A 27539-nucleotide genomic window follows, 5' to 3' on the forward strand; every position below is an offset into this window, starting at 1 on the left:
TGGAGTTGGAATAGTTATTTAAAATAGGTTCAGTGTCCAGCACCTACCCTAATTAAATGTAGATTGGATATGGAATAGTAAATTAAATAGGTTCAGTGTCCAGCACCTACTCTAATTAACTGTAGATTGGAGTTGGAATAGTAAGTTAAATAGGTTAAGTGTCCAGCACCTGCCCGAATTAAATGTAGATTGTAGTTGGAATAGTAAATTAAATAGGTTCAGTGTCCAGCACCTACGCTAATTAAATGTAGATTGGAGTTGGAATAGTAAATTAAATAGGTTCTGTGTCCAGCACCTGCCCTAATTAAATGTACATTGGAGTTGGAATAGTAAATTAAATAGGTACATTGTCCAGCACCTACTCTAATTAAATGTAGATTGGAGTTGGAATAGTAAATTAAATATGTTCAGTGTCCAGCACCAGCCCTAATTAAATGTAGATTGGAGTTTGAATAGTAAATTAAATAGGTTCAGTGTCCAGCAACTACCCTAATTTAATGTAGATTGGAGTTGGAATAGTAAATTAAATAGGTTCATTGTCCAGCACCTACTCTAATTAAATGTAGATTGGAGTTGGAATAGTAAATTAAATAGATTCAGTGTCCAGCAACTACCCTAATTAATGTAGATTGGAGTTGGAATAGTTAATTAAATAGGTTCAGTGTCCAGCAACTACCCTAATTACATGTAGATTGGAGTTGGAATAGTAAATTAAATAGGTTCAGTGTCCAGCAACTACCATAAGTATACGTAGATTGGAGTTGGAATAGTAAATTAAATAGGTTCAGTGTCCAGCAACTACCCTAATTAATTGTAGATTGGAGTTGGAATAGTAAATTCAATAGGTTAAGTGGACCTGCACCTATTCTAATTAAATGTAGATTGGAGTTGGAAGATTTAATTAAATAGGTTCAGTGTCCAGCACCTACCCTAAATAAATGTAGATTGGAGTTCGAATAGTAATTTAAATAGGTTCAGAGTCCAGCACCTACCCTAATTAAATGTAGATTGGATATGGAATAGTAAATAAATAGGTTCAGTCTCCAGCACCTACTCTAATTAAATGTAGATTGGAGTTGGAATAGTAAATTAAATAGGTTCAGTGTCCAGCACCTGCCCTAATTAAATGTATATTGGAGTTGGAATAGTAAATTAAATAGGTTCAGTGTCCAGTACCTACCCTAATTAAATGTAGATTGGAATTGGAATAGTGATTTAAATAGGTTCAGTGTCCAGCACCTGCCCTAATTAGATGTAGATTGGAGTTGGAATAGTAAATTAAATAGGTTCAGTGTCCAGTTGGAATAATAAATTAAATAGGTTCAGTGTCCAGCACCTACTCTAATTAAATGTAGATTGGAGTTGGAATAGTAAATTAAATTGGTTCAGTGTCCAGCACCTGCCCTAATTAAATGTAGATTGGAGTTGGAATAATTAATTAAATAGGTTCAGTGTCCAGCAACTACCCTAATTAAATGTAGATTGGAGTTGGAATAGTAAATTCAATAGGTTCAGTGACCAGCACATACTCTAATTAAATGTAGATAGGAGTTGGAATATTTAATTAAATAGGTTCAGTGTCCAGCACCTACCCTAAATAAATGTAGATTGGAGTTGGAATAGTAATTAAAATAGGTTCAGTGTCCAGCACCTACCCTAATTAAATGTAGATTGGATATGGAATAGTAAATTAAATAGGTTCAGTGTCCAGCACCTACTCTAATTAAATGTAGATTGGAGTTGGAATAGTAAATTAAATAGGTCAAGTGTCCAGCACCTGCCCTAATTAAATGTAGATTGGAGTTGGAATAGTAAATTAAATAGGTTCAGTGTCGAGCACCTACACTAATTAAATGTAGATTGGAGTTGGAATAGTAAATTTAATAGGTTCTGTGTCCAGCACCTGCCCTAATTAAATGTAGATTGGAGTTGGAATAGTAAATTAAATAGGTTCATTGTCCAGCACCTACTCTAATTAAATGTAGATTGGAGTTGGAATAGTAAATTAAATAGGTTCAGTGTCCAGCACCAGCCCTAACTAAATGTAGATTGGAGTTTGAATAGTAAATTAAATAGGTTCAGTGTCCAGCAACTACCCTAATTAAATGTAGATTGGAGTTGGAATAGTAAATTAAATAGGTTCATTGTCCAGCACCTACTCTAATTAAATGTAGATTGGAGTTGGAATAGTAAATTAAATAATTTCAGTGTCCAGCAACTACCCTAATTAAATGTAGATTGGAGTTGGAATAGTTAATTAAATAGGTTCAGTGTCCAGCAACTACCATAATTATATGTAGATTGGAGTTGGAATAGTAAATTAAATAGGTTCAGTGTCCAGCAACTACGATAATTAAATGTAGATTGGAGTTGGAATAGTAAATTCAATAGGTTAAATGACCAGCACCTATTCTAATGAAATGTAGATTGGAGTTGGAATATTTAATTAAATAGGTTCAGTGTCCAGCACCTACCCTAAAGAAATGTAGATTGGAGTTGGAATAGTAATTTAAATAGGTTCAGTGTCCAGCACCTACCCTAATTAAATGTAGATTGGATATGGAATAGTAAATTAAATAGGTTTAGTCTCCAGCACCTACTCTAATTAAATGTAGATTGGAGTTGGAATAGTAAATTAAATAGGTTCAGTGTCCAGCACCTGCCCTAATTAAATGTAGATTGGAGTTGGAATAGTAAATTAAATAGGTTCAGTTTCCAGCACCTACCCTAATTAAATGTAGATTGGAATTGGAATAGTGATTTAAATAGGTTCAGTGTCCAGCACCTGAACTTATTAAATGTAGATTGGAGTTAGAATAGTAAATTAAATAGGTTCAGTGTCCAGCACCTACCCTAATTAAATGTAGATTGGAGTTGGAATAGTAAATTGATTAGGTTCAGTGTCCAGCACCTGCCTTAATTAAATGTAGATTGGAGTTGGAATAATAAATTAAATAGGTTCAGTGTCCAGCACCTACTCTAATTAAATGTAGATTGGAATTGGAATAGTAAATTAAATATGTTCAGTGTCCAGCACCTACCCTAATTAAATGTAGATTGGAGTTGGAATAGTTAATTAAGTAGGTTCAGTGTCCAGCACCTACCTTAATTAAATGTAGATTGGAGTTGGAATAGTAAATTATATAGGTTCAGTGTCCAGCACCTACCCTAATTAAATGTAGATTGGAGTTGGAATAGTAAATTAAATAGGTTCTGTGTCCAGCACCTGCCCTAATTAAATGTAGTTTGGAGTTGGAATAGTAAATTAAATAGGTTCATTGTCCAGCACCTACTCTAATTAAATGTAGATTGGAGTTGGAATAGTAAATTAAATAGGTTCAGTGTCCAGCACCTGCCCTAATTAAATGTAGATTGGAGTTTGAATAGTAAATTAAATAGGTTCAGTGTCCAGCAACTACCCTAATTAAATGTAGATTGGAGTTGGAATAGTTAATTAAATAGGTTCAGTGTCCAGCAACTACCCTAATTAAATGTATATTGGAGTTGGAATAGTAAATTCAATAGGTTCAGTGACCAGCACCTACTCTAATTAAATGTAGATTGGAGTTGGAATATTTAATTAAATAGTTTCAGTGTCCAGCACCTACCCTAAATAAATGTAGATTGGAGTTGGAATAGTAATTAAATTAGGTTCAGTGTTCAGCACCTACCCTAAATAAATGTAGATTTGGATATGGAATAGTAAATTAAATAGGTTCAGTGTCCAGAACCTACTCTAATTAAATGTAGATTGGAGTTGGAATAGTAAATTAAATAGGTTCAGTGTCCACCACCTGCCCTAATTAAATGTAGATTGGAGTTCGAATAATAAATTAAATTGTTTCAGTGTCCAGCAACTACCCTTTTTAAATGTAGATTGCAGTTGGAATAGTTAATTAAATAGGTTCAGTGTCCAGCAACTACCCTAATTACATGTAGATTGGAGTTGGAATATTAAATTAAATAGGTTCAGTGTCCAGCAACTACCCTAATTATATGTAGATTGGAGTTGGAATAGTAAATTAAATAGGTTCAGTGTCCAGCAACTACCCTAATTAAATGTAGATTGGAGTTGGAATAGTAAATTCAATAGGTTCAGTGACCAGCACTTACTCTAATTAAATGTAGATAGGAGTTGGAATATTTAATTAAATAGGTTCAGTGTCCAGCACCTACCCTAAATAAATGTAGATTGGAGTTGGAATAGTAATTAAAATAGGTTCAGTGTGCAGCACCTACCCTAATTAAATGTAGATTGGATATGGAATAGTAAATTAAATAGGTTCAGTGTCCAGCACCTACTCTAATTAAATGTAGATTGGAGTTGGAATAGTAGACTAAATAGGTTAAGTGTCCAGCACCTGCCCGAATTAAATGTAGATTGGAGTTGGAATAGTAAATTAAATAGGTTCATTGTCCAGCACCTACTCTAATTAAATGTAGATTGGAGTTGGAATAGTAAATTAAATAGGTTCAGTGTCCAGCAGCTACCCTAATTAAATGTAGATTAGAGTTGGAATAGTTAATTAAATAGGTTCAGTGTCCAGCAACTACCCTAATTACATGTAGATTGGAGTTGGAATAGTAAATTAAATAGGTTCTGTGTCCAGCAACTACCATAATTATATGTAGATTGGAGTTGGAATAGTAAATTAAATAGGTTCAGTGTCCAGCAACTACCCTAATTAAATGTAGATTGGAGTTAGAATAGTAAATTCAATAGGTTAAGTGGACCTGCACCTTTTCTAATTAAATGTAGATTGGAGTTGGAATATTTAATTAAATAGGTTCAGTGTCCAGCACCTACCCTAAATAAATGTAGATTGGAGTTGGAATAGTAATTTAAATAGGTTCAGTGTCCAGCACCTACCCTAACTAAATGTAGATTGGATATGGAATAGTAAATTAAATAGGTTCAGTCTCCAGCACCTACTCTAATTAAATGTAGATTGGAGTTGGAATAGTAAATTAAATAGGTTCAGTGTCCAGAACCTGCCCTAATTAAATGTAGATTGGAGTTGGAATAGTAAATTAAATAGGTTCAGTGTCCAGCACCTACCTAATTAAATATAGATTGGAATTGGAATAGTGATTTAAATAGGTTCAGTGTCCAGCACCTGCCCTAATTAAATGTAGATTGGAGTTGGAATAGTAAATTAAATAGGTTCGGTGTCCAGCACCTACCCCAATTAAATGTAGATTGGAGTTGGAATAGTAAATTAAATAGGTTCAGTGTCCAGCACCTGCCTTTATTAAATGTAGATTGGAGTTGGAATAATAAATTAAATAGGTTCAGTGTCCAGCACCTACTCTAATTAAATGTAGATTGGAGTTGGAATAGTAAATTAAATTGGTTCAGTGTCCAGCACCTGCCCTAATTAAATGTAGATTGGAGTTGGAATAATTAATTAAATAGGTTCAGTGTCCAGCAACTACCCTAATTAAATGTAGATTGGAGATGGAATAGTAAATTCAATAGGTTCAGTGACCAGCACCTACTCTAATTAAATGTAGATAGGAGTTGGAATATTTAATTAAATAGGTTCAGTGTCCAGCACCTACCCTAAATAAATGTAGATTGGAGTTGGAATAGTAATTAAAATAGGTTCAGTGTCCAGCACCTACCCTAATTAAATGTAGATTGGATATGGAATAGTAAATTAAATAGGTTCAGTGTCCAGCACCTACTCTAATTAAATGTAGATTGGAGTTGGAATAGTAAATTAAATAGGTCAAGTGTCCAGCACCTGCCCTAATTAAATGTAGATTGGAGTTGGAATAGTAAATTAAATAGGTTCAGTGTCGAGCACCTACACTAATTAAATGTAGATTGGAGTTGGAATAGTAAATTAAATAGGTTCTGTGTCCAGCACCTGCCCTAATTAAATGTAGATTGGAGTTGGAATAGTAAATTAAATAGGTTCATTGTCCAGCACCTACTCTAATTAAATGTAGATTGGAGTTGGAATAGTAAATTAAATAGGTTCAGTGTCCAGCACCAGCCCTAACTAAATGTAGATTGGAGTTTGAATAGTAAATTAAATAGGTTCAGTGTCCAGCAACTACCCTAATTAAATGTAGATTGGAGTTGGAATAGTAAATTAAATAGGTTCATTGTCCAGCACCTACTCTAATTAAATGTAGATTGGAGTTGGAATAGTAAATTAAATAATTTCAGTGTCCAGCAACTACCCTAATTAAATGTAGATTGGAGTTGGAATAGTTAATTAAATAGGTTCAGTGTCCAGCAACTACCATAATTATATGTAGATTGGAGTTGGAATAGTAAATTAAATAGGTTCAGTGTCCAGCAACTACGATAATTAAATGTAGATTGGAGTTGGAATAGTAAATTCAATAGGTTAAATGACCAGCACCTATTCTAATGAAATGTAGATTGGAGTTGGAATATTTAATTAAATAGGTTCAGTGTCCAGCACCTACCCTAAAGAAATGTAGATTGGAGTTGGAATAGTAATTTAAATAGGTTCAGTGTCCAGCACCTACCCTAATTAAATGTAGATTGGATATGGAATAGTAAATTAAATAGGTTTAGTCTCCAGCACCTACTCTAATTAAATGTAGATTGGAGTTGGAATAGTAAATTAAATAGGTTCAGTGTCCAGCACCTGCCCTAATTAAATGTAGATTGGAGTTGGAATAGTAAATTAAATAGGTTCAGTTTCCAGCACCTACCCTAATTAAATGTAGATTGGAATTGGAATAGTGATTTAAATAGGTTCAGTGTCCAGCACCTGAACTTATTAAATGTAGATTGGAGTTAGAATAGTAAATTAAATAGGTTCAGTGTCCAGCACCTACCCTGATTAAATGTAGATTGGAGTTGGAATAGTAAATTGATTAGGTTCAGTGTCCAGCACCTGCCTTAATTAAATGTAGATTGGAGTTGGAATAATAAATTAAATAGGTTCAGTGTCCAGCACCTACTCTAATTAAATGTAGATTGGAATTGGAATAGTAAATTAAATATGTTCAGTGTCCAGCACCTACCCTAATTAAATGTAGATTGGAGTTGGAATAGTTAATTAAGTAGGTTCAGTGTCCAGCACCTACCTTAATTAAATGTAGATTGGAGTTGGAATAGTAAATTATATAGGTTCAGTGTCCAGCACCTACCCTAATTAAATGTAGATTGGAGTTGGAATAGTAAATTAAATAGGTTCTGTGTCCAGCACCTGCCCTAATTAAATGTAGTTTGGAGTTGGAATAGTAAATTAAATAGGTTCATTGTCCAGCACCTACTCTAATTAAATGTAGATTGGAGTTGGAATAGTAAATTAAATAGGTTCAGTGTCCAGCACCTGCCCTAATTAAATGTAGATTGGAGTTTGAATAGTAAATTAAATAGGTTCAGTGTCCAGCAACTACCCTAATTAAATGTAGATTGGAGTTGGAATAGTTAATTAAATAGGTTCAGTGTCCAGCAACTACCCTAATTAAATGTATATTGGAGTTGGAATAGTAAATTCAATAGGTTCAGTGACCAGCACCTACTCTAATTAAATGTAGATTGGAGTTGGAATATTTAATTAAATAGTTTCAGTGTCCAGCACCTACCCTAAATAAATGTAGATTGGAGTTGGAATAGTAATTAAATTAGGTTCAGTGTTCAGCACCTACCCTAAATAAATGTAGATTGGATATGGAATAGTAAATTAAATAGGTTCAGTGTCCAGAACCTACTCTAATTAAATGTAGATTGGAGTTGGAATAGTAAATTAAATAGGATCAGTCTCCAGCACCTGCCCTAATGAAATGTAGATTGGAGTTGGAATAGTAAATTAAAAAGGTTCAGTGTCCAGCACCTACCCTAATTAAATGTAGATTGGAGTTGGAATAGTAAATTAAATAGGTTCTGTGTCCAGCACCTGCCCTAATTAAATGTAGATTGGAGTTGGAATAGTAAATTAAATAGGTTCATTGTCCAGCACCTACTCTAATTAAATGTAGATTGGAGTTGGAGTAGTAAATTAAATAGGTTCAGTGTCCAGCAACTACCCTAATTAAATGTAGATTGGAGTTGGAATAGTTAATTAAATAGGTGCAGTGTCCAGCAACTACCCTAATTACATGTAGATTGGAGTTGGAATAGTAAATTAAATAGGTTCAGTGTCCAGCAACTACCCTAATTATATGTAGATTGGAGTTGGAATAGTAAATTAAATATGTTCAGTGTCCAGCAACTACCCTAATTAAATGTAGATTGGAGTTGGAATAGTAAATTCAATAGGTTAAGTGACCAGCACCTATTCTAATTAAATGTAGATTGGAATTGGAATAGTAATTTAAATAGGTTCAGTGTCCAGCACCTGCCCTTATTAAATGTAGATTGGAGTTGGAATAATTAATTAAATAGGTTCAGTGTCCAGCAACTACCCTAATTAAATGTAGATTGGAGTTGGAATAGTAAATTCAATAGGTTCAGTGACCAGCACCTACTCTAATTAAATGTAGATAGGAGTTGGAATATTTAATTAAATAGGTTCAGTGTCCAGCACCTACCCTAAATAAATGTAGATTGGAGTTGGAATAGTAATTAAAATAGGTTCAGTGTCCAGCACCTACCCTAATTAAATGTAGATTGGATATGGAATAGTAAATTAAATAGGTTCAGTGTCCAGCACCTACTCTAATTAAATGTAGATTGGAGTTGGAATAGTAAATTAAATAGGTCAAGTGTCCAGCACCTGCCCTAATTAAATGTAGATTGGAGTTGGAATAGTAAATTAAATAGGTTCAGTGTCCAGCACCTACACTAATTAAATGTAGATTGGAGTTGGAATAGTAAATTAAATAGGTTCTGTGTCCAGCACCTGCCCTAATTAAATGTAGATTGGAGTTGGAATAGTAAATTAAATAGGTTCATTGTCCAGCACCTACTCTAATTAAATGTAGATTGGAGTTGGAATAGTAAATTAAATAGGTTCAGTGTCCAGCACCAGCCCTAACTAAATGTAGATTGGAGTTTGAATAGTAAATTAAATAGGTTCAGTGTCCAGCAACTACCCTAATTAAATGTAGATTGGAGTTGGAATAGTAAATTAAATAGGTTCATTGTCCAGCACCTACTCTAATTAAATGTAGATTGGAGTTGGAATAGTAAATTAAATAATTTCAGTGTCCAGCAACTACCCTAATTAAATGTAGATTGGAGTTGGAATAGTTAATTAAATAGGTTCAGTGTCCAGCAACTACCATAATTATATGTAGATTGGAGTTGGAATAGTAAATTAAATAGGTTCAGTGTCCAGCAACTACGATAATTAAATGTAGATTGGAGTTGGAATAGTAAATTCAATAGGTTAAATGACCAGCACCTATTCTAATGAAATGTAGATTGGAGTTGGAATATTTAATTAAATAGGTTCAGTGTCCAGCACCTACCCTAAAGAAATGTAGATTGGAGTTGGAATAGTAATTTAAATAGGTTCAGTGTCCAGCACCTACCCTAATTAAATGTAGATTGGATATGGAATAGTAAATTAAATAGGTTTAGTCTCCAGCACCTACTCTAATTAAATGTAGATTGGAGTTGGAAAAGTAAATTAAATAGGTTCAGTGTCCAGCACCTGCCCTAATTAAATGTAGATTGGAGTTGGAATAGTAAATTAAATAGGTTCAGTTTCCAGCACCTACCCTAATTAAATGTAGATTGGAATTGGAATAGTGATTTAAATAGGTTCAGTGTCCAGCACCTGAACTTATTAAATGTAGATTGGAGTTAGAATAGTAAATTAAATAGGTTCAGTGTCCAGCACCTACCCTAATTAAATGTAGATTGGAGTTGGAATAGTAAATTGATTAGGTTCAGTGTCCAGCACCTGCCTTAATTAAATGTAGATTGGAGTTGGAATAATAAATTAAATAGGTTCAGTGTCCAGCACCTACTCTAATTAAATGTAGATTGGAATTGGAATAGTAAATTAAATATGTTCAGTGTCCAGCACCTACCCTAATTAAATGTAGATTGGAGTTGGAATAGTTAATTATATAGGTTCAGTGTCCAGCACCTACCCTAATTAAATGTAGATTGGAGTTGGAATAGTAAATTAAATAGGTTCTGTGTCCAGCACCTGCCCTAATTAAATGTAGATTGGAGTTGGAATAGTAAATTCAATAGGTTAAATGACCTGCACCTATTCTAATTAAATGTAGATTGGAGTTGGAATATTTAATTAAATAGGTTCAGTGTCCAGCACCTACCCTCAAGAAATGTAGATTGCAGTTGGAATAGTAATTTAAATAGGTTCAGTGTCCAGCACCTACCCTAATTAAATGTAGATTGGAGTTGGAATAGTAAATTAAATAGGTTCAGTGTCCAGCACCTACTCTAATTAAATGTAGATTGGAGTTGGAATAGTAAATTAAATAGGTTCAGTGTCCAGAACCTACCCTAATTAAATGTAGATTGGAGTTGGAATAGTAATAATAAATAGGTTCAGTGTCCAGCACCTGCCCTAATTAAATGTAGGTTGGAGTTGGAATAGTAAATTAAATAGGTTCAGTGTCCAGCACCTACTCTAATTAAATGTAGATTGGAGTTGGAATAGTAAATTAAATAGGTTCAGTGTCCAGCAACTACCATAATTATACGTAGATTGGAGTTGGAATAGTAAATTAAATAGGTTCAGTGTCCAGCAACTACCCTAATTAATTGTAGATTGGAGTTGGAATAGTAAATTCAATAGGTTAAGTGGACCTGCACCTATTCTAATTAAATGTAGATTGGAGTTGGAATAGTAAATTAAATAGGTTCAGTGTCCAGCACCTACCCTAATTAAATGTAGATTGGAGTTGGAATAGTAATAATAAATAGGTTCAGTGTCCAGCACCTACTCTAATTAAATGTAGATTGGAGTTGGAATAGTAAATTAAATAGGTTCAGTGTCCAGCACCAGCCCTAACTAAATGTAGATTGGAGTTTGAATAGTAAATTAAATAGGTTCAGTGTCCAGCAACTACCCTAATTAAATGTAGATTGGAGTTGGAATAGTAAATTAAATAGGTTCATTGTCCAGCACCTACTCTAATTAAATGTAGATTGGAGTTGGAATAGTAAATTAAATAGGTTCAGTGTCCAGCACCAGCCCTAACTAAATGTAGATTGGAGTTTGAATAGTAAATTAAATAGGTTCAGTGTCCAGCAACTACCCTAATTAAATGTAGATTGGAGTTGGAATAGTAAATTAAATAGGTTCATTGTCCAGCACCTACTCTAATTAAATGTAGATTGGAGTTGGAATAGTAAATTAAATAATTTCAGTGTCCAGCAACTACCCTAATTAAATGTAGATTGGAGTTGGAATAGTTAATTAAATAGGTTCAGTGTCCAGCAACTACCATAATTATATGTAGATTGGAGTTGGAATAGTAAATTAAATAGGTTCAGTGTCCAGCAACTACGATAATTAAATGTAGATTGGAGTTGGAATAGTAAATTCAATAGGTTAAATGACCAGCACCTATTCTAATGAAATGTAGATTGGAGTTGGAATATTTAATTAAATAGGTTCAGTGTCCAGCACCTACCCTAAAGAAATGTAGATTGGAGTTGGAATAGTAATTTAAATAGGTTCAGTGTCCAGCACCTACCCTAATTAAATGTAGATTGGATATGGAATAGTAAATTAAATAGGTTTAGTCTCCAGCACCTACTCTAATTAAATGTAGATTGGAGTTGGAAAAGTAAATTAAATAGGTTCAGTGTCCAGCACCTGCCCTAATTAAATGTAGATTGGAGTTGGAATAGTAAATTAAATAGGTTCAGTTTCCAGCACCTACCCTAATTAAATGTAGATTGGAATTGGAATAGTGATTTAAATAGGTTCAGTGTCCAGCACCTGAACTTATTAAATGTAGATTGGAGTTAGAATAGTAAATTAAATAGGTTCAGTGTCCAGCACCTACCCTAATTAAATGTAGATTGGAGTTGGAATAGTAAATTGATTAGGTTCAGTGTCCAGCACCTGCCTTAATTAAATGTAGATTGGAGTTGGAATAATAAATTAAATAGGTTCAGTGTCCAGCACCTACTCTAATTAAATGTAGATTGGAATTGGAATAGTAAATTAAATATGTTCAGTGTCCAGCACCTACCCTAATTAAATGTAGATTGGAGTTGGAATAGTTAATTATATAGGTTCAGTGTCCAGCACCTACCCTAATTAAATGTAGATTGGAGTTGGAATAGTAAATTAAATAGGTTCTGTGTCCAGCACCTGCCCTAATTAAATGTAGATTGGAGTTGGAATAGTAAATTCAATAGGTTAAATGACCTGCACCTATTCTAATTAAATGTAGATTGGAGTTGGAATATTTAATTAAATAGGTTCAGTGTCCAGCACCTACCCTCAAGAAATGTAGATTGCAGTTGGAATAGTAATTTAAATAGGTTCAGTGTCCAGCACCTACCCTAATTAAATGTAGATTGGAGTTGGAATAGTAAATTAAATAGGTTCAGTGTCCAGCACCTACTCTAATTAAATGTAGATTGGAGTTGGAATAGTAAATTAAATAGGTTCAGTGTCCAGAACCTACCCTAATTAAATGTAGATTGGAGTTGGAATAGTAATAATAAATAGGTTCAGTGTCCAGCACCTGCCCTAATTAAATGTAGGTTGGAGTTGGAATAGTAAATTAAATAGGTTCAGTGTCCAGCACCTACTCTAATTAAATGTAGATTGGAGTTGGAATAGTAAATTAAATAGGTTCAGTGTCCAGCAACTACCATAATTATACGTAGATTGGAGTTGGAATAGTAAATTAAATAGGTTCAGTGTCCAGCAACTACCCTAATTAATTGTAGATTGGAGTTGGAATAGTAAATTCAATAGGTTAAGTGGACCTGCACCTATTCTAATTAAATGTAGATTGGAGTTGGAATAGTAAATTAAATAGGTTCAGTGTCCAGCACCTACCCTAATTAAATGTAGATTGGAGTTGGAATAGTAATAATAAATAGGTTCAGTGTCCAGCACCTGCCCTAATTAAATGTAGATTGGAGTTGGAATAGTAAATTAAATAGGTTCAGTGTCCAGCACCTACCCTAATTAAATATAGGTTGGAGTTGGAATAGTAAATTAAATAGGTTCAGTGTCCAGCACCTACTCTAATTAAATGTAGATTGGAGTTGGAATAGTAAATTAAATAGGTTCATTGTTCCACACCTACCCTAATTAAATGTAGATTGAAGTTGGAATAGTAAATTAAATAGGTTCAGTGTCCTGCACCTGCCCTAATTAAATGTAGATTGGAGTTGGAATAGTAAATTAAATAGGTTCAGTGTCCAGCACCTACCCTAATTAAATGTAGATTGGAGTTGGAATAGTAAATTAAATAGGTTCAGTGTCCAGCACCTACTCTAATTAAATGTAGATTGGAGTTGGAATAGTAAATTAAATAGGTTCAGTGTCCAGCACCTACCCTAATTAAATGTAGATTCGAGTTGGAATAGTAAATTAAATAGGTTCAGTGTTCAGCAACTACCCTAATTAAATGTAGATTGGAGTTGGAATAGTGAATTAAATAGGTTCATTGTCCAGCACCTACTCTAATTAAATGTAGATTGGAGTTGGAATAGTAAATTAAATAGGTTCAGTGTCCACCACCTGCCCTAATTAAATGTAGATTGGAGTTCGAATAATAAATTAAATTGTTTCAGTGTCCAGCAACTACCCTTTTTAAATGTAGATTGCAGTTGGAATAGTTAATTAAATAGGTTCAGTGTCCAGCAACTACCCTAATTACATGTAGATTGGAGTTGGAATAGTAAATTAAATAGGTTCAGTGTCCAGCAACTACCCTAATTATATGTAGATTGGAGTTGGAATAGTAAATTAAATAGGTTCAGTGTCCAGCAACTACCCTAATTAAATGTAGATTGGAGTTGGAATAGTAAATTCAATAGGTTCATTGTCCAGCACCTACTCTAATTAAATGTAGATTGGAGTTGGAATAGTAAATTAATTAGGTTCAGTGTCCAGCAGCTACCCTAATTAAATGTAGATTAGAGTTGGAATAGTTAATTAAATAGGTTCAGTGTCCAGCAACTACCCTAATTACATGTAGATTGGATATGGAATAGTAAATTAAATAGGTTCAGTGTCCAGCACCTACTCTAATTAAATGTAGATTGGAGTTGGAATAGTAGACTAAATAGGTTAAGTGTCCAGCACCTGCCCGAATTAAATGTAGATTGGAGTTGGAATAGTAAATTAAATAGGTTCATTGTCCAGCACCTACTCTAATTAAATGTAGATTGGAGTTGGAATAGTAAATTAATTAGGTTCAGTGTCCAGCAGCTACCCTAATTAAATGTAGATTAGAGTTGGAATAGTTAATTAAATAGGTTCAGTGTCCAGCAGCTACCCTAATTACATGTAGATTGGAGTTGGAATAGTAAATTAAATAGGTTCTGTGTCCAGCAACTACCATAATTATATGTAGATTGGAGTTGGAATAGTAAATTAAATAGGTTCAGTGTCCAGCAACTACCCTAATTAAATGTAGATTGGAGTTAGAATAGTAAATTCAATAGGTTAAGTGGACCTGCACCTTTTCTAATTAAATGTAGATTGGAGTTGGAATATTTAATTAAATAGGTTCAGTGTCCAGCACCTACCCTAAATAAATGTAGATTGGAGTTGGAATAGTAATTTAAATAGGTTCAGTGTCCAGCACCTACCCTAACTAAATGTAGATTGGATATGGAATAGTAAATTAAATAGGTTCAGTCTCCAGCACCTACTCTAATTAAATGTAGATTGGAGTTGGAATAGTAAATTAAATAGGTTCAGTGTCCAGAACCTGCCCTAATTAAATGTAGATTGGAGTTGGAATAGTAAATTAAATAGGTTCAGTGTCCAGCACCTACCTAATTAAATATAGATTGGAATTGGAATAGTGATTTAAATAGGTTCAGTGTCCAGCACCTGCCCTAATTAAATGTAGATTGGAGTTGGAATAGTAAATTAAATAGGTTCGGTGTCCAGCACCTACCCCAATTAAATGTAGATTGGAGTTGGAATAGTAAATTAAATAGGTTCAGTGTCCAGCACCTGCCTTTATTAAATGTAGATTGGAGTTGGAATAACAAATTAAATAGGTTCAGTGTCCAGCACCTACTCTAATTAAATGTAGATTGGAGTTGGAATAGTAAATTAAATTGGTTCAGTGTCCAGCACCTGCCCTAATTAAATGTAGATTGGAGTTGGAATAATTAATTAAATAGGTTCAGTGTCCAGCAACTACCCTAATTAAATGTAGATTGGAGTTGGAATAGTAAATTCAATAGGTTCAGTGACCAGCACCTACTCTAATTAAATGTAGATAGGAGTTGGAATATTTAATTAAATAGGTTCAGTGTCCAGCACCTACCCTAAATAAATGTAGATTGGAGTTGGAATAGTAATTAAAATAGGTTCAGTGTCCAGCACCTACCCTAATTAAATGTAGATTGGATATGGAATAGTAAATTGAATAGGTTCAGTGTCCAGCACCTACTCTAATTAAATGTACATTGGAGTTGGAATAGTAAATTAAATAGGTCAAGTGTCCAGCACCTGCCCTAATTAAATGTAGATTTTAGTTGGAATAGTAAATTAAATAGGTTCAGTGTCGAGCACCTACACTAATTAAATGTAGATTGGAGTTGGAATAGTAAATTAAATAGGTTCTGTGTCCAGCACCTGCCCTAATTAAATGTAGATTGGAGTTGGAATAGTAAATTAAATAGGTTCATTGTCCAGCACCTACTCTAATTAAATGTAGATTGGAGTTGGAATAGTAAATTAAATAGGTTCAGTGTCCAGCACCAGCCCTAACTAAATGTAGATTGGAGTTTGAATAGTAAATTAAATAGGTTCAGTGTCCAGCAACTACCCTAATTAAATGTAGATTGGAGTTGGAATAGTAAATTAAATAGGTTCATTGTCCAGCACCTACTCTAATTAAATGTAGATTGGAGTTGGAATAGTAAATTAAATAATGTCAGTGTCCAGCAACTACCCTAATTAAATGTAGATTGGAGTTGGAATAGTTAATTAAATAGGTTCAGTGTCCAGCAACTACCATAATTATATGTAGATTGGAGTTGGAATAGTAAATTAAATAGGTTCAGTGTCCAGCAACTACGATAATTAAATGTAGATTGGAGTTGGAATAGTAAATTCAATAGGTTAAATGACCAGCACCTATTCTAATGAAATGTAGATTGGAGTTGGAATATTTAATTAAATAGGTTCAGTGTCCAGCACCTACCCTAAAGAAATGTAGATTGGAGTTGGAATAGTAATTTAAATAGGTTCAGTGTCCAGCACCTACCCTAATTAAATGTAGATTGGATATGGAATAGTAAATTAAATAGGTTTAGTCTCCAGCACCTACTCTAATTAAATGTAGATTGGAGTTGGAATAGTAAATTAAATAGGTTCAGTGTCCAGCACCTGCCCTAATTAAATGTAGATTGGAGTTGGAATAGTAAATTAAATAGGTTCAGTTTCCAGCACCTACCCTAATTAAATGTAGATTGGAATTGGAATAGTGATTTAAATAGGTTCAGTGTCCAGCACCTGAACTTATTAAATGTAGATTGGAGTTAGAATAGTAAATTAAATAGGTTCAGTGTCCAGCACCTACCCTAATTAAATGTAGATTAGAGTTGGAATAGTAAATTGATTAGGTTCAGTGTCCAGCACCTGCCTTAATTAAATGTAGATTGGAGTTGGAATAATACATTAAATAGGTTTAGTGTCCAGCACCTACTCTAATTAAATGTAGATTGGAATTGGAATAGTAAATTAAATATGTTCAGTGTCCAGCACCTACCCTAATTAAATGTAGATTGGAGTTGGAATAGTTAATTAAGTAGGTTCAGTGTCCAGCACCTACCTTAATTAAATGTAGATTGAAGTTGGAATAGTAAATTATATAGGTTCAGTGTCCAGCACCTACCCTAATTAAATGTAGATTGGAGTTGGAATAGTAAATTAAATAGGTTCTGTGTCCAGCACCTGCCCTAATTAAATGTAGATTGGAGTTGGAATAGTAAATTAAATAGGTTCATTGTCCAGCACCTACTCTAATTAAATGTAGATTGGAGTTGGAATAGTAAATTAAATAGGTTCAGTGTCCAGCACCTGCCCTAATTAAATGTAGATTGGAGTTTGAATAGTAAATTAAATAGGTTCAGTGTCCAGCAACTACCCTAATTAAATGTAGATTGGAGTTGGAATAGTTAATTAAATAGGTTCAGTGTCCAGCAACTACCCTAATTAAATGTATATTGGAGTTGGAATAGTAAATTCAATAGGTTCAGTGACCAGCACCTACTCTAATTAAATGTAGATTGGAGTTGGAATATTTAATTAAATAGTTTCAGTGTCCAGCACCTACCCTAAATAAATGTAGATTGGAGTTGGAATAGTAATTAAATTAGGTTCAGTGTTCAGCACCTACCCTAAATAAATGTAGATTGGATATGGAATAGTAAATTAAATAGGTTCAGTGTCCAGCACCTACTCTAATTAAATGTAGATTGGAGTTGGAATAGTAAATTAAATAGGATCAGTCTCCAGCACCTGCCCTAATGAAATGTAGATTGGAGTTGGAATAGTAAATTAAAAAGGTTCAGTGTCCAGCACCTACCCTAATTAAATGTAGATTGGAGTTGGAATAGTAAATTAAATAGGTTCTGTGTCCAGCACCTGCCCTAATTAAATGTAGATTGGAGTTGGAATAGTACATTAAATAGGTTCATTGTCCAGCACCTACTCTAATTAAATGTAGATTGGAGTTGGAGTAGTAAATTAAATAGGTTCAGTGTCCAGCACCTGCCCTAATTAAATGTAGATTGGAGTTGGAATAGTACATTAAATAGGTTCATTGTCCAGCACCTACTCTAATTAAATGTAGATTGGAGTTGGAATAGTTAATTAAATAGGTGCAGTGTCCAGCAACTACCCTAATTACATGTAGATTGGAGTTGGAATAGTAAAATAAATAGGTTCAGTGTCCAGCAACTACCCTAATTATATGTAGATTGGAGTTGGAATAGTAAATTAAATATGTTCAGTGTCCAGCAACTACCCTAATTAAATGTAGATTGGAGTTGGAATAGTAAATTCAATAGGTTAAGTGACCAGCACCTATTCTAATTAAATGTAGATTGGAATTGGAATAGTAATTTAAATAGGTTCAGTGTCCAGCACCTGCCCTAATTAAATGTAGATTGGAGTTGGAATAATTAATTAAATAGGTTCAGTGTCCAGCAACTACCCTAATTAAATGTAGATTGGAGTTGGAATAGTAAATTCAATAGGTTCAGTGACCAGCACCTACTCTAATTAAATGTAGATAGGAGTTGGAATATTTAATTAAATAGGTTCAGTGTCCAGCACCTACCCTAAATAAATGTAGATTGGAGTTGGAATAGTAATTAAAATAGGTTCAGTGTCCAGCACCTACCCTAATTAAATGTAGATTGGATATGGAATAGTAAATTAAATAGGTTCAGTGTCCAGCACCTACTCTAATTAAATGTAGATTGGAGTTGGAATAGTAAATTAAATAGGTCAAGTGTCCAGCACCTGCCCTAATTAAATGTAGATTGGAGTTGGAATAGTAAATTAAATAGGTTCAGTGTCCAGCACCTACACTAATTAAATGTAGATTGGAGTTGGAATAGTAAATTAAATAGGTTCTGTGTCCAGCACCTGCCCTAATTAAATGTAGATTGGAGTTGGAATAGTAAATTAAATAGGTTCATTGTCCAGCACCTACTCTAATTAAATGTAGATTGGAGTTGGAATAGTAAATTAAATAGGTTCAGTGTCCAGCACCAGCCCTAACTAAATGTAGATTGGAGTTTGAATAGTAAATTAAATAGGTTCAGTGTCCAGCAACTACCCTAATTAAATGTAGATTGGAGTTGGAATAGTAAATTAAATAGGTTCATTGTCCAGCACCTACTCTAATTAAATGTAGATTGGAGTTGGAATAGTAAATTAAATAATGTCAGTGTCCAGCAACTACCCTAATTAAATGTAGATTGGAGTTGGAATAGTTAATTAAATAGGTTCAGTGTCCAGCAACTACCATAATTATATGTAGATTGGAGTTGGAATAGTAAATTAAATAGGTTCAGTGTCCAGCAACTACGATAATTAAATGTAGATTGGAGTTGGAATAGTAAATTCAATAGGTTAAATGACCAGCACCTATTCTAATGAAATGTAGATTGGAGTTGGAATATTTAATTAAATAGGTTCAGTGTCCAGCACCTACCCTAAAGAAATGTAGATTGGAGTTGGAATAGTAATTTAAATAGGTTCAGTGTCCAGCACCTACCCTAATTAAATGTAGATTGGATATGGAATAGTAAATTAAATAGGTTTAGTCTCCAGCACCTACTCTAATTAAATGTAGATTGGAGTTGGAATAGTAAATTAAATAGGTTCAGTGTCCAGCACCTGCCCTAATTAAATGTAGATTGGAGTTGGAATAGTAAATTAAATAGGTTCAGTTTCCAGCACCTACCCTAATTAAATGTAGATTGGAATTGGAATAGTGATTTAAATAGGTTCAGTGTCCAGCACCTGAACTTATTAAATGTAGATTGGAGTTAGAATAGTAAATTAAATAGGTTCAGTGTCCAGTACCTACCCTAATTAAATGTAGATTGGAGTTGGAATAGTAAATTGATTAGGTTCAGTGTCCAGCACCTGCCTTAATTAAATGTAGATTGGAGTTGGAATAATAAATTAAATAGGTTCAGTGTCCAGCAACTACTCTAATTAAATGTAGATTGGAATTGGAATAGTAAATTAAATATGTTCAGTGTCCATCACCTACCCTAATTAAATGTAGATTGGAGTTGGAATAGTTAATTAAGTAGGTTCAGTGTCCAGCACCTACCTTAATTAAATGTAGATTGGAGTTGGAATAGTAAATTATATAGGTTCAGTGTCCAGCACCTACCCTAATTAAATGTAGATTGGAGTTGGAATAGTAAATTAAATAGGTTCTGTGTCCAGCACCTGCCCTAATTAAATGTAGATTGGAGTTGGAATAGTAAATTAAATAGGTTCATGGTCCAGCACCTACTCTAATTAAATGTAGATTGGAGTTGGAATAGTAAATTAAATAGGTTCAGTGTCCAGCACCTGCCCTAATTAAATGTAGATTGGAGTTTGAATAGTAAATTAAATAGGTTCAGTGTCCAGCAACTACTCTAATTAAATGTAGATTGGAGTTGGAATATTTAATTAAATAGTTTCAGTGTCCAGCACCTACCCTAAATAAATGTAGATTGGAGTTGGAATAGTAATTAAATTAGGTTCAGTGTTCAGCACCTACCCTAAATAAATGTAGATTGGATATGGAATAGTAAATTAAATAGGTTCAGTGTCCAGCACCTACTCTAATTAAATGTAGATTGGAGTTGGAATAGTAAATTAAATAGGATCAGTCTCCAGCACCTGCCCTAATGAAATGTAGATTGGAGTTGGAATAGTAAATTAAAAAGGTTCAGTGTCCAGCACCTACCCTAATTAAATGTAGATTGGAGTTGGAATAGTAAATTAAATATGTTCATTGTCCAGCACCTACTCTAATTAAATGTAGATTGGAGTTGGAATAGTAAATTAAATAGGTTCAGTGTCCAGCACCAGCCCTAACTAAATGTAGATTGGAGTTTGAATAGTAAATTAAATAGGTTCAGTGTCCAGCAACTACCCTAATTAAATGTAGATTGGAGTTGGAATAGTAAATTAAATAGGTTCATTGTCCAGCACCTACTCTAATTAAATGTAGATTGGAGTTGGAATAGTAAATTAAATAATTATAGTGTCCAGCAACTACCCTAATTAAATGTAGATTGGAGTTGGAATAGTTAATTAAATAGGTTCAGTGTCCAGCAACTACCATAATTATATGTAGATTGGAGTTGGAATAGTAAATTAAATAGGTTCAGTGTCCAGCAACTACGATAATTAAATGTAGATTGGAGTTGGAATAGTAAATTCAATAGGTTAAATGACCAGCACCTATTCTAATGAAATGTAGATTGGAGTTGGAATATTTAATTAAATAGGTTCAGTGTCCAGCACCTACCCTAAAGAAATGTAGATTGGAGTTGGAATAGTAATTTAAATAGGTTCAGTGTCCAGCACCTACCCTAATTAAATGTAGATTGGATATGGAATAGTAAATTAAATAGGTTTAGTCTCCAGCATCTACTCTAATTAAATGTAGATTGGAGTTGGAATAGTAAATTAAATAGGTTCAGTGTCCAGCACCTGCCCTAATTAAATGTAGATTGGAGTTGGAATAGTAAATTAAATAGGTTCCGTTTTCAGCACCTACCCTAATTAAATGTAGATTGGAATTGGAATAGTGATTTAAATAGGTTCAGTGTCCAGCACCTGAACTTATTAAATGTAGATTGGAGTTAGAATAGTAAATTAAATAGGTTCAGTGTCCAGCACCTACCCTAATTAAATGTAGATTGGAGTTGGAATAGTAAATTGATTAGGTTCAGTGTCCAGCACCTGCCTTAATTAAATGTAGATTGGAGTTGGAATAATAAATTAAATAGGTTCAGTGTCCAGCACCTACTCTAATTAAATGTAGATTGGAATTGGAATAGTAAATTAAATATGTTCAGTGTCCAGCACCTACCCTAATTAAATGTAGATTGGAGTTGGAATAGTTAATTAAGTAGGTTCAGTGTCCAGCACCTACCTTAATTAAATGTAGATTGGAGTTGGAATAGTAAATTATATAGGTTCAGTGTCCAGCACCTACCCTAATTAAATGTAGATTGGAGTTGGAATAGTAAATTAAATAGGTTCTGTGTCCAGCACCTGCCCTAATTAAATGTAGATTGGAGTTGGAATAGTAAATTAAATAGGTTCATTGTCCAGCACCTACTCTAATTAAATGTAGATTGGAGTTGGAATAGTAAATTAAATAGGTTCAGTGTCCAGCACCTGCCCTAATTAAATGTAGATTGGAGTTTGAATAGTAAATTAAATAGGTTCAGTGTCCAGCAACTACTCTAATTAAATGTAGATTGGAGTTGGAATATTTAATTAAATAGTTTCAGTGTCCAGCACCTACCCTAAATAAATGTAGATTGGAGTTGGAATAGTAATTAAATTAGGTTCAGTGTTCAGCACCTACCCTAAATAAATGTAGATTGGATATGGAATAGTAAATTAAATAGGTTCAGTGTCCAGCACCTACTCTAATTAAATGTAGATTGGAGTTGGAATAGTAAATTAAATAGGATCAGTCTCCAGCACCTGCCCTAATGAAATGTAGATTGGAGTTGGAATAGTAAATTAAAAAGGTTCAGTGTCCAGCACCTACCCTAATTAAATGTAGATTGGAGTTGGAATAGTAAATTAAATAGGTTCTGTGTCCAGCACCTGCCCTAATTAAATGTAGATTGGAGTTGGAATAGTAAATTAAATAGGTTCATTGTCCAGCACCTACTCTAATTAAATGTAAATTGGAGTTGGAATAGTAAATTAAATAGGTTCAGTGTCCAGCAACTACCCTAATTAAATGTAGATTGGAGTTGGAATAGTTAATTAAATAGGTGCAGTGTCCAGCAACTACCCTAATTACATGTAGATTGGAGTTGGAATAGTAAATTAAATAGGTTCAGTGTCCAGCAACTACCCTAATTATATGTAGATTGGAGTTGGAATAGTACATTAAATATGTTCAGTGTCCAGCAACTACCCTAATTAAATGTAGATTGGAGTTGGAATAGTAAATTCAATAGGTTAAGTGACCAGCACCTATTCTAATTAAATGTAGATTGGAATTGGAATAGTAATTTAAATAGGTTCAGTGTCCAGCACCTGCCCTAATTAAATGTAGATTGGAGTTGGAATAGTAAATTAAATAGGTTCAGTGTCCAGCACCTACCCTAATTAAATGTGGATTGGAGTTGCAATAGTAAATTAAATAGTTTCAGTGTCCAGCACCTGCCTTAATTAAATATAGATTGGAGTTGGAATAATAAATTAAATAGGTTCAGTGTCCAGCACCTACTCTAATTAAATGTAGATTGGAGTTGGAAAAGTAAATTAAATAGGTTCAGTGTCCAGCACCTACCCTAATTAAATGTAGATTGGAGTTGAAATAGTTAATTAAGTAGGTTCAGTGTCCAGCATCTACCTTAATTAATTGTAGATTGGAGTTGGAATAGTAAATAAATAGGTTCAGTGTCCAGCACCTACCCTAATTAAATGTAGATTGGAGTTGGAATAGTACATTAAATAGGCTCTGTGTCCAGCACCTGCCCTAATTAAATGTAGATTGGAGTTGGAATAGTAAATTAAATAGGTTCATTGTCCAGCACCTACTCTAATTAAATGTATATTGGAGTTGGAATAGTAAATTAAATAGGTTCATTGTCCAGCACCTACTCTAATTAAATGTAGATTGGAGTTGGAATAGTAAATTAAATAGGTTCAGTGTCCAGCACCTGCCCTAATTAAATGTAGATTGGAGTTGGAATAGTAAATTAAATAGGTTCTGTGTCCAGCACCTGCCCTAATTAAATGTGGATTGGAGTTGGAATAGTAAATTAAATAGGTCCATTGTCCAGCACCTACTCTAATTAAATGTAGATTGGAGTTGGAATAGTAAATTAAATAGGTTCAGTGTCCAGCACCAGCCCTAATTAAATGTAGATTGGAGTTTGAATAGTAAATTAAATAGGTTCAGTGTCCAGCAACTACCCTAATTAAATGTAGATTGGAGTTGGAATAGTAAATTAAATAGATTCATTGTCCAGCACCTACTCTAATTAAATGTAGATTGGAGTTGGAATAGTAAATTAAATAGGTTCAGTGTCCAGCAACTACCCTAATTAAATGTAGATTGGAGTTGGAATAGTTAATTAAATAGGTTCAGTGTCTAGCAACTACCCTAATTACATGTAGATTGGAGTTGGAATAGTAAATTAAATAGGTTCAGTGTCCAGCAACTACCCTAATTATATGTAGATTGGAGTTGGAATAGTTAATTAAATAGGTTCAGTGTCCAGCAACTACCCTAATTACATGTAGATTGGAGTTGGAATAGTAAATTAAATAGGTTCAGTGTCCAGCAACTACCCTAATTATATGTAGATAGGAGTTGGAATAGAAATTAAATAGGTTCAGTGTCCAGCAACTATCCTATTTAAATGTAGATTGGAGTTGGAATAGTAAATTCAATAGGTTAAGTGACCAGCACCTATTCTAATTAAATGTAGATTGGAGTTGGAATATTTAATTAAATAGGTACAGTGTCCAGCACCTACCCTAAATAAATGTAGATTGGAGTTGGAATAGTAATTTAAATAGGTTCAGTGTCCAGCACCTACCCTAATTAAATGTAGATTGGATATGGAATAGTAAATTAAATAGGTTCAGTGTCCAGCACCTACCCTAATTAAATGTAGATTGGAATTGGAATAGTAATTTATATAGGTTCAGTGTCCAGCACCTGCCCTAATTAAATGTAGATTGGAGTTGGAATAGTAAATTAAATAGGTTCAGTGTCCAGCACCTACCCTAATTAAATGTGGATTGGAGTTGAAATAGTAAATTAAATAGGTTCAGTGTCCAGCACCTGCCTTAATTAAATATAGATTGGAGTTGGAATAGTAAATTAAATAGGTTCAGTGTCCAGCACCTGCCCTAATTAAATGTAGATTGGAGTTGGAATAGTAAATTAAATAGGTTCTGTGTCCAGCACCTGCCCTAATTAAATGTGGATTGGAGTTGGAATAGTAAATTAAATAGGTTCATTGTCCAGCACCTACTCTAATTAAATGTAGATTGGAGTTGGAATAGTAAATTAAATAGGTTCAGTGTCCAGCACCAGCCCTAATTAAATGTAGATTGGAGTTTGAATAGTAAATTAAATAGGTTCAGTGTCCAGAAACTACCCTAATTAAATGTAGATTGGAGTTGGAATAGTAAATTAAATAGATTCATTGTCCAGCACCTACTCTAATTAAATGTAGATTGGAGTTGGAATAGTAAATTAAATAGGTTCAGTGTCCAGCAACTACCCTAGTTAAATGTAGATTGGAGTTGGAATAGTTAATTAAATAGGTTCAGTGACCAGCAACTACCCTAATTACATGTAGATTGGAGTTGGAATAGTAAATTAATTAGGTTCAGTGTCCAGCAACTACCCTAATTATATGTAGATTGGAGTTGGAATAGTTAATTAAATAGGTTCAGTGTCCAGCAACTACCCTAATTACATGTAGATTGGAGTTGGAATAGTAAATTAAATAGGTTCAGTGTCCAGCAACTACCCTAATTATATGTAGATTGGAGTTGGAATAGTAAATTAAATAGGTTCAGTGTCCAGCAACTACCCTATTTAAATGTAGATTGGAGTTGGAATAGTTAATTCAATAGGTTAAGTGACCAGCACCTATTCTAATTAAATGAAGATTGGAGTTGGAATATTTAATTAAATAGGTACAGTGTCCAGCACCTACCCTAAATAAATGTAGATTGGAGTTGGAATAGTAATTTAAATAGGTTCAGTGTCCAGCACCTACCCTAATTAAATTTAGATTGGATATGGAATAGTAAATTAAATAGGTTCAGTGTCCAGCACCTACCCTAATTAAATGTAGATTGGAATTGGAATAGTAATTTATATAAGTTCAGTGTCCAGCACCTGCCCTAATTAAAAGTAGATTGGAGTTGGAATAGTAAATTAAATAGGTTCAGTGTCCAGCACCTACCCTAATTAAATGTGGATTGGAGTTGGAATAGTAAATTAAATAGGTTCAGTGTCCAGCACCTGCCTTAATTAAATATAGATTGGAGTTGGAATAATAAATTAAATAGGTTCAGTGTCCAGCACCTACTCTAATTAAATGTAGATTGAAGTTGGAATAGTAAATTAAATAGGTTCAGTGTCCAGCACCTACCCTAATTAAATGTAGATTGGAGTTGGAATAGTTAATTAAGTAGGTTCAGTGTCCAGCACCTACCTTAATTAATTGTAGATTGGAGTTGGAATAGTAAATTAAATAGGTTCAGTGTCCAGCACCTACCCTAATTAAATGTAGATTGGAGTTGGAATAGTAAATTAAATAGGTTCTGTGTCCAGCACCTGCCCTAATTAAATGTAGATTGGAGTTGGAATAGTAAATTAAATAGGTTCATTGTCCAGCACCTACTCTAATTAAATGTAGATTGGAGTTGGAATAGTAAATTAAATAGGTTCATTGTCCAGCACCTACTCTAATTAAATGTAGATTGGAGTTTGAATAGTAAATTAAATAGGTTCAGAGTCCAGCACCTGCCCTAACTAAATGTAGATTGGAGTTGGAATAGTAAATGAAATAGGTTCTGTGTCCAGCACCTGCCCTAATTAAATGTGTATTGGAGTTGGAATAGTAAATTAAATAGGTTCATTGTCCAGCACCTACTCTAATTAAATGTAGATTGGAGTTGGAATAGTAAATTAAATAGGTTCAGTGTCCAGCCCCAGCCCTAATTAAATGTAGATTGGAGTTCGAATAGTAAATTAAATAGGTTCAGTGTCCAGCAACTACCCTAATTAAATGTAGATTGGAGTTGGATTAGTAAATTAAATAGATACATTGTCCAGCACCTACTCTAATTAAATGTAGATTGGAGTTGGAATAGTAAATTCAATAGGTTCAGTGTCCAGCAACTACCCTAATTAAATGTAGATTGGAGTTGGAATAGTTAATTAAATAGGTTCAGTGTCCAGCAACTACCCTAATTACATGTAGATTGGAGTTGGAATAGTAAATTAAATAGGTTCAGTGTCCAGCAACTACCCTAATTATATGTAGATTGGAGTTGGAATAGTAAATTCAATAGGTTAAGTGACCAGCACCTATTCTAATTAAATGTAGATTGGGGTTGCAATAGTAAATGAAATAGGTTCAGTGTCCAGCCCCAGCCCTAATTAAATGTAGATTGGAGTTCGAATAGTAAATTAAATAGGTTCAGTGTCCAGCAACTACCCTAATTAAATGTAGATTGGAGTTGGATTAGTAAATTAAATAGATACATTGTCCAGCACCTACTCTAATTAAATGTAGATTGGAGTTGGAATAGTAAATTAATTAGGTTCAGTGTCCAGCAACTACCCTAATTATATGTAGATTGGAGTTGGAATAGTTAATTAAATAGGTTCAGTGTCCAGCAACTACCCTAATTACATGTAGATTGGAGTTGGAATAGTAAATTAAATAGGTTCAGTGTCCAGCAACTACCCTAATTATATGTAGATTGGAGTTGGAATAGTAAATGAAATAGGTTCTGTGTCCAGCACCTGCCCTAATTAAATGTGGATTGGAGTTGGAATAGTAAATTAAATAGGTTCATTGTCCAGCACCTACTCTAATTAAATGTAGATTGGAGTTGGAATAGTAAATTAAATAGGTTCAGTGTCCAGCACCAGCCCTAATTAAATGTAGATTGGAGTTTGAATAGTAAATTAAATAGGTTCAG

Source organism: Lissotriton helveticus, chromosome 8, assembly GCF_964261635.1.
Source record: "Lissotriton helveticus chromosome 8, aLisHel1.1, whole genome shotgun sequence".
Classification (NCBI taxonomy): Eukaryota; Metazoa; Chordata; class Amphibia; order Caudata; family Salamandridae; genus Lissotriton; species Lissotriton helveticus.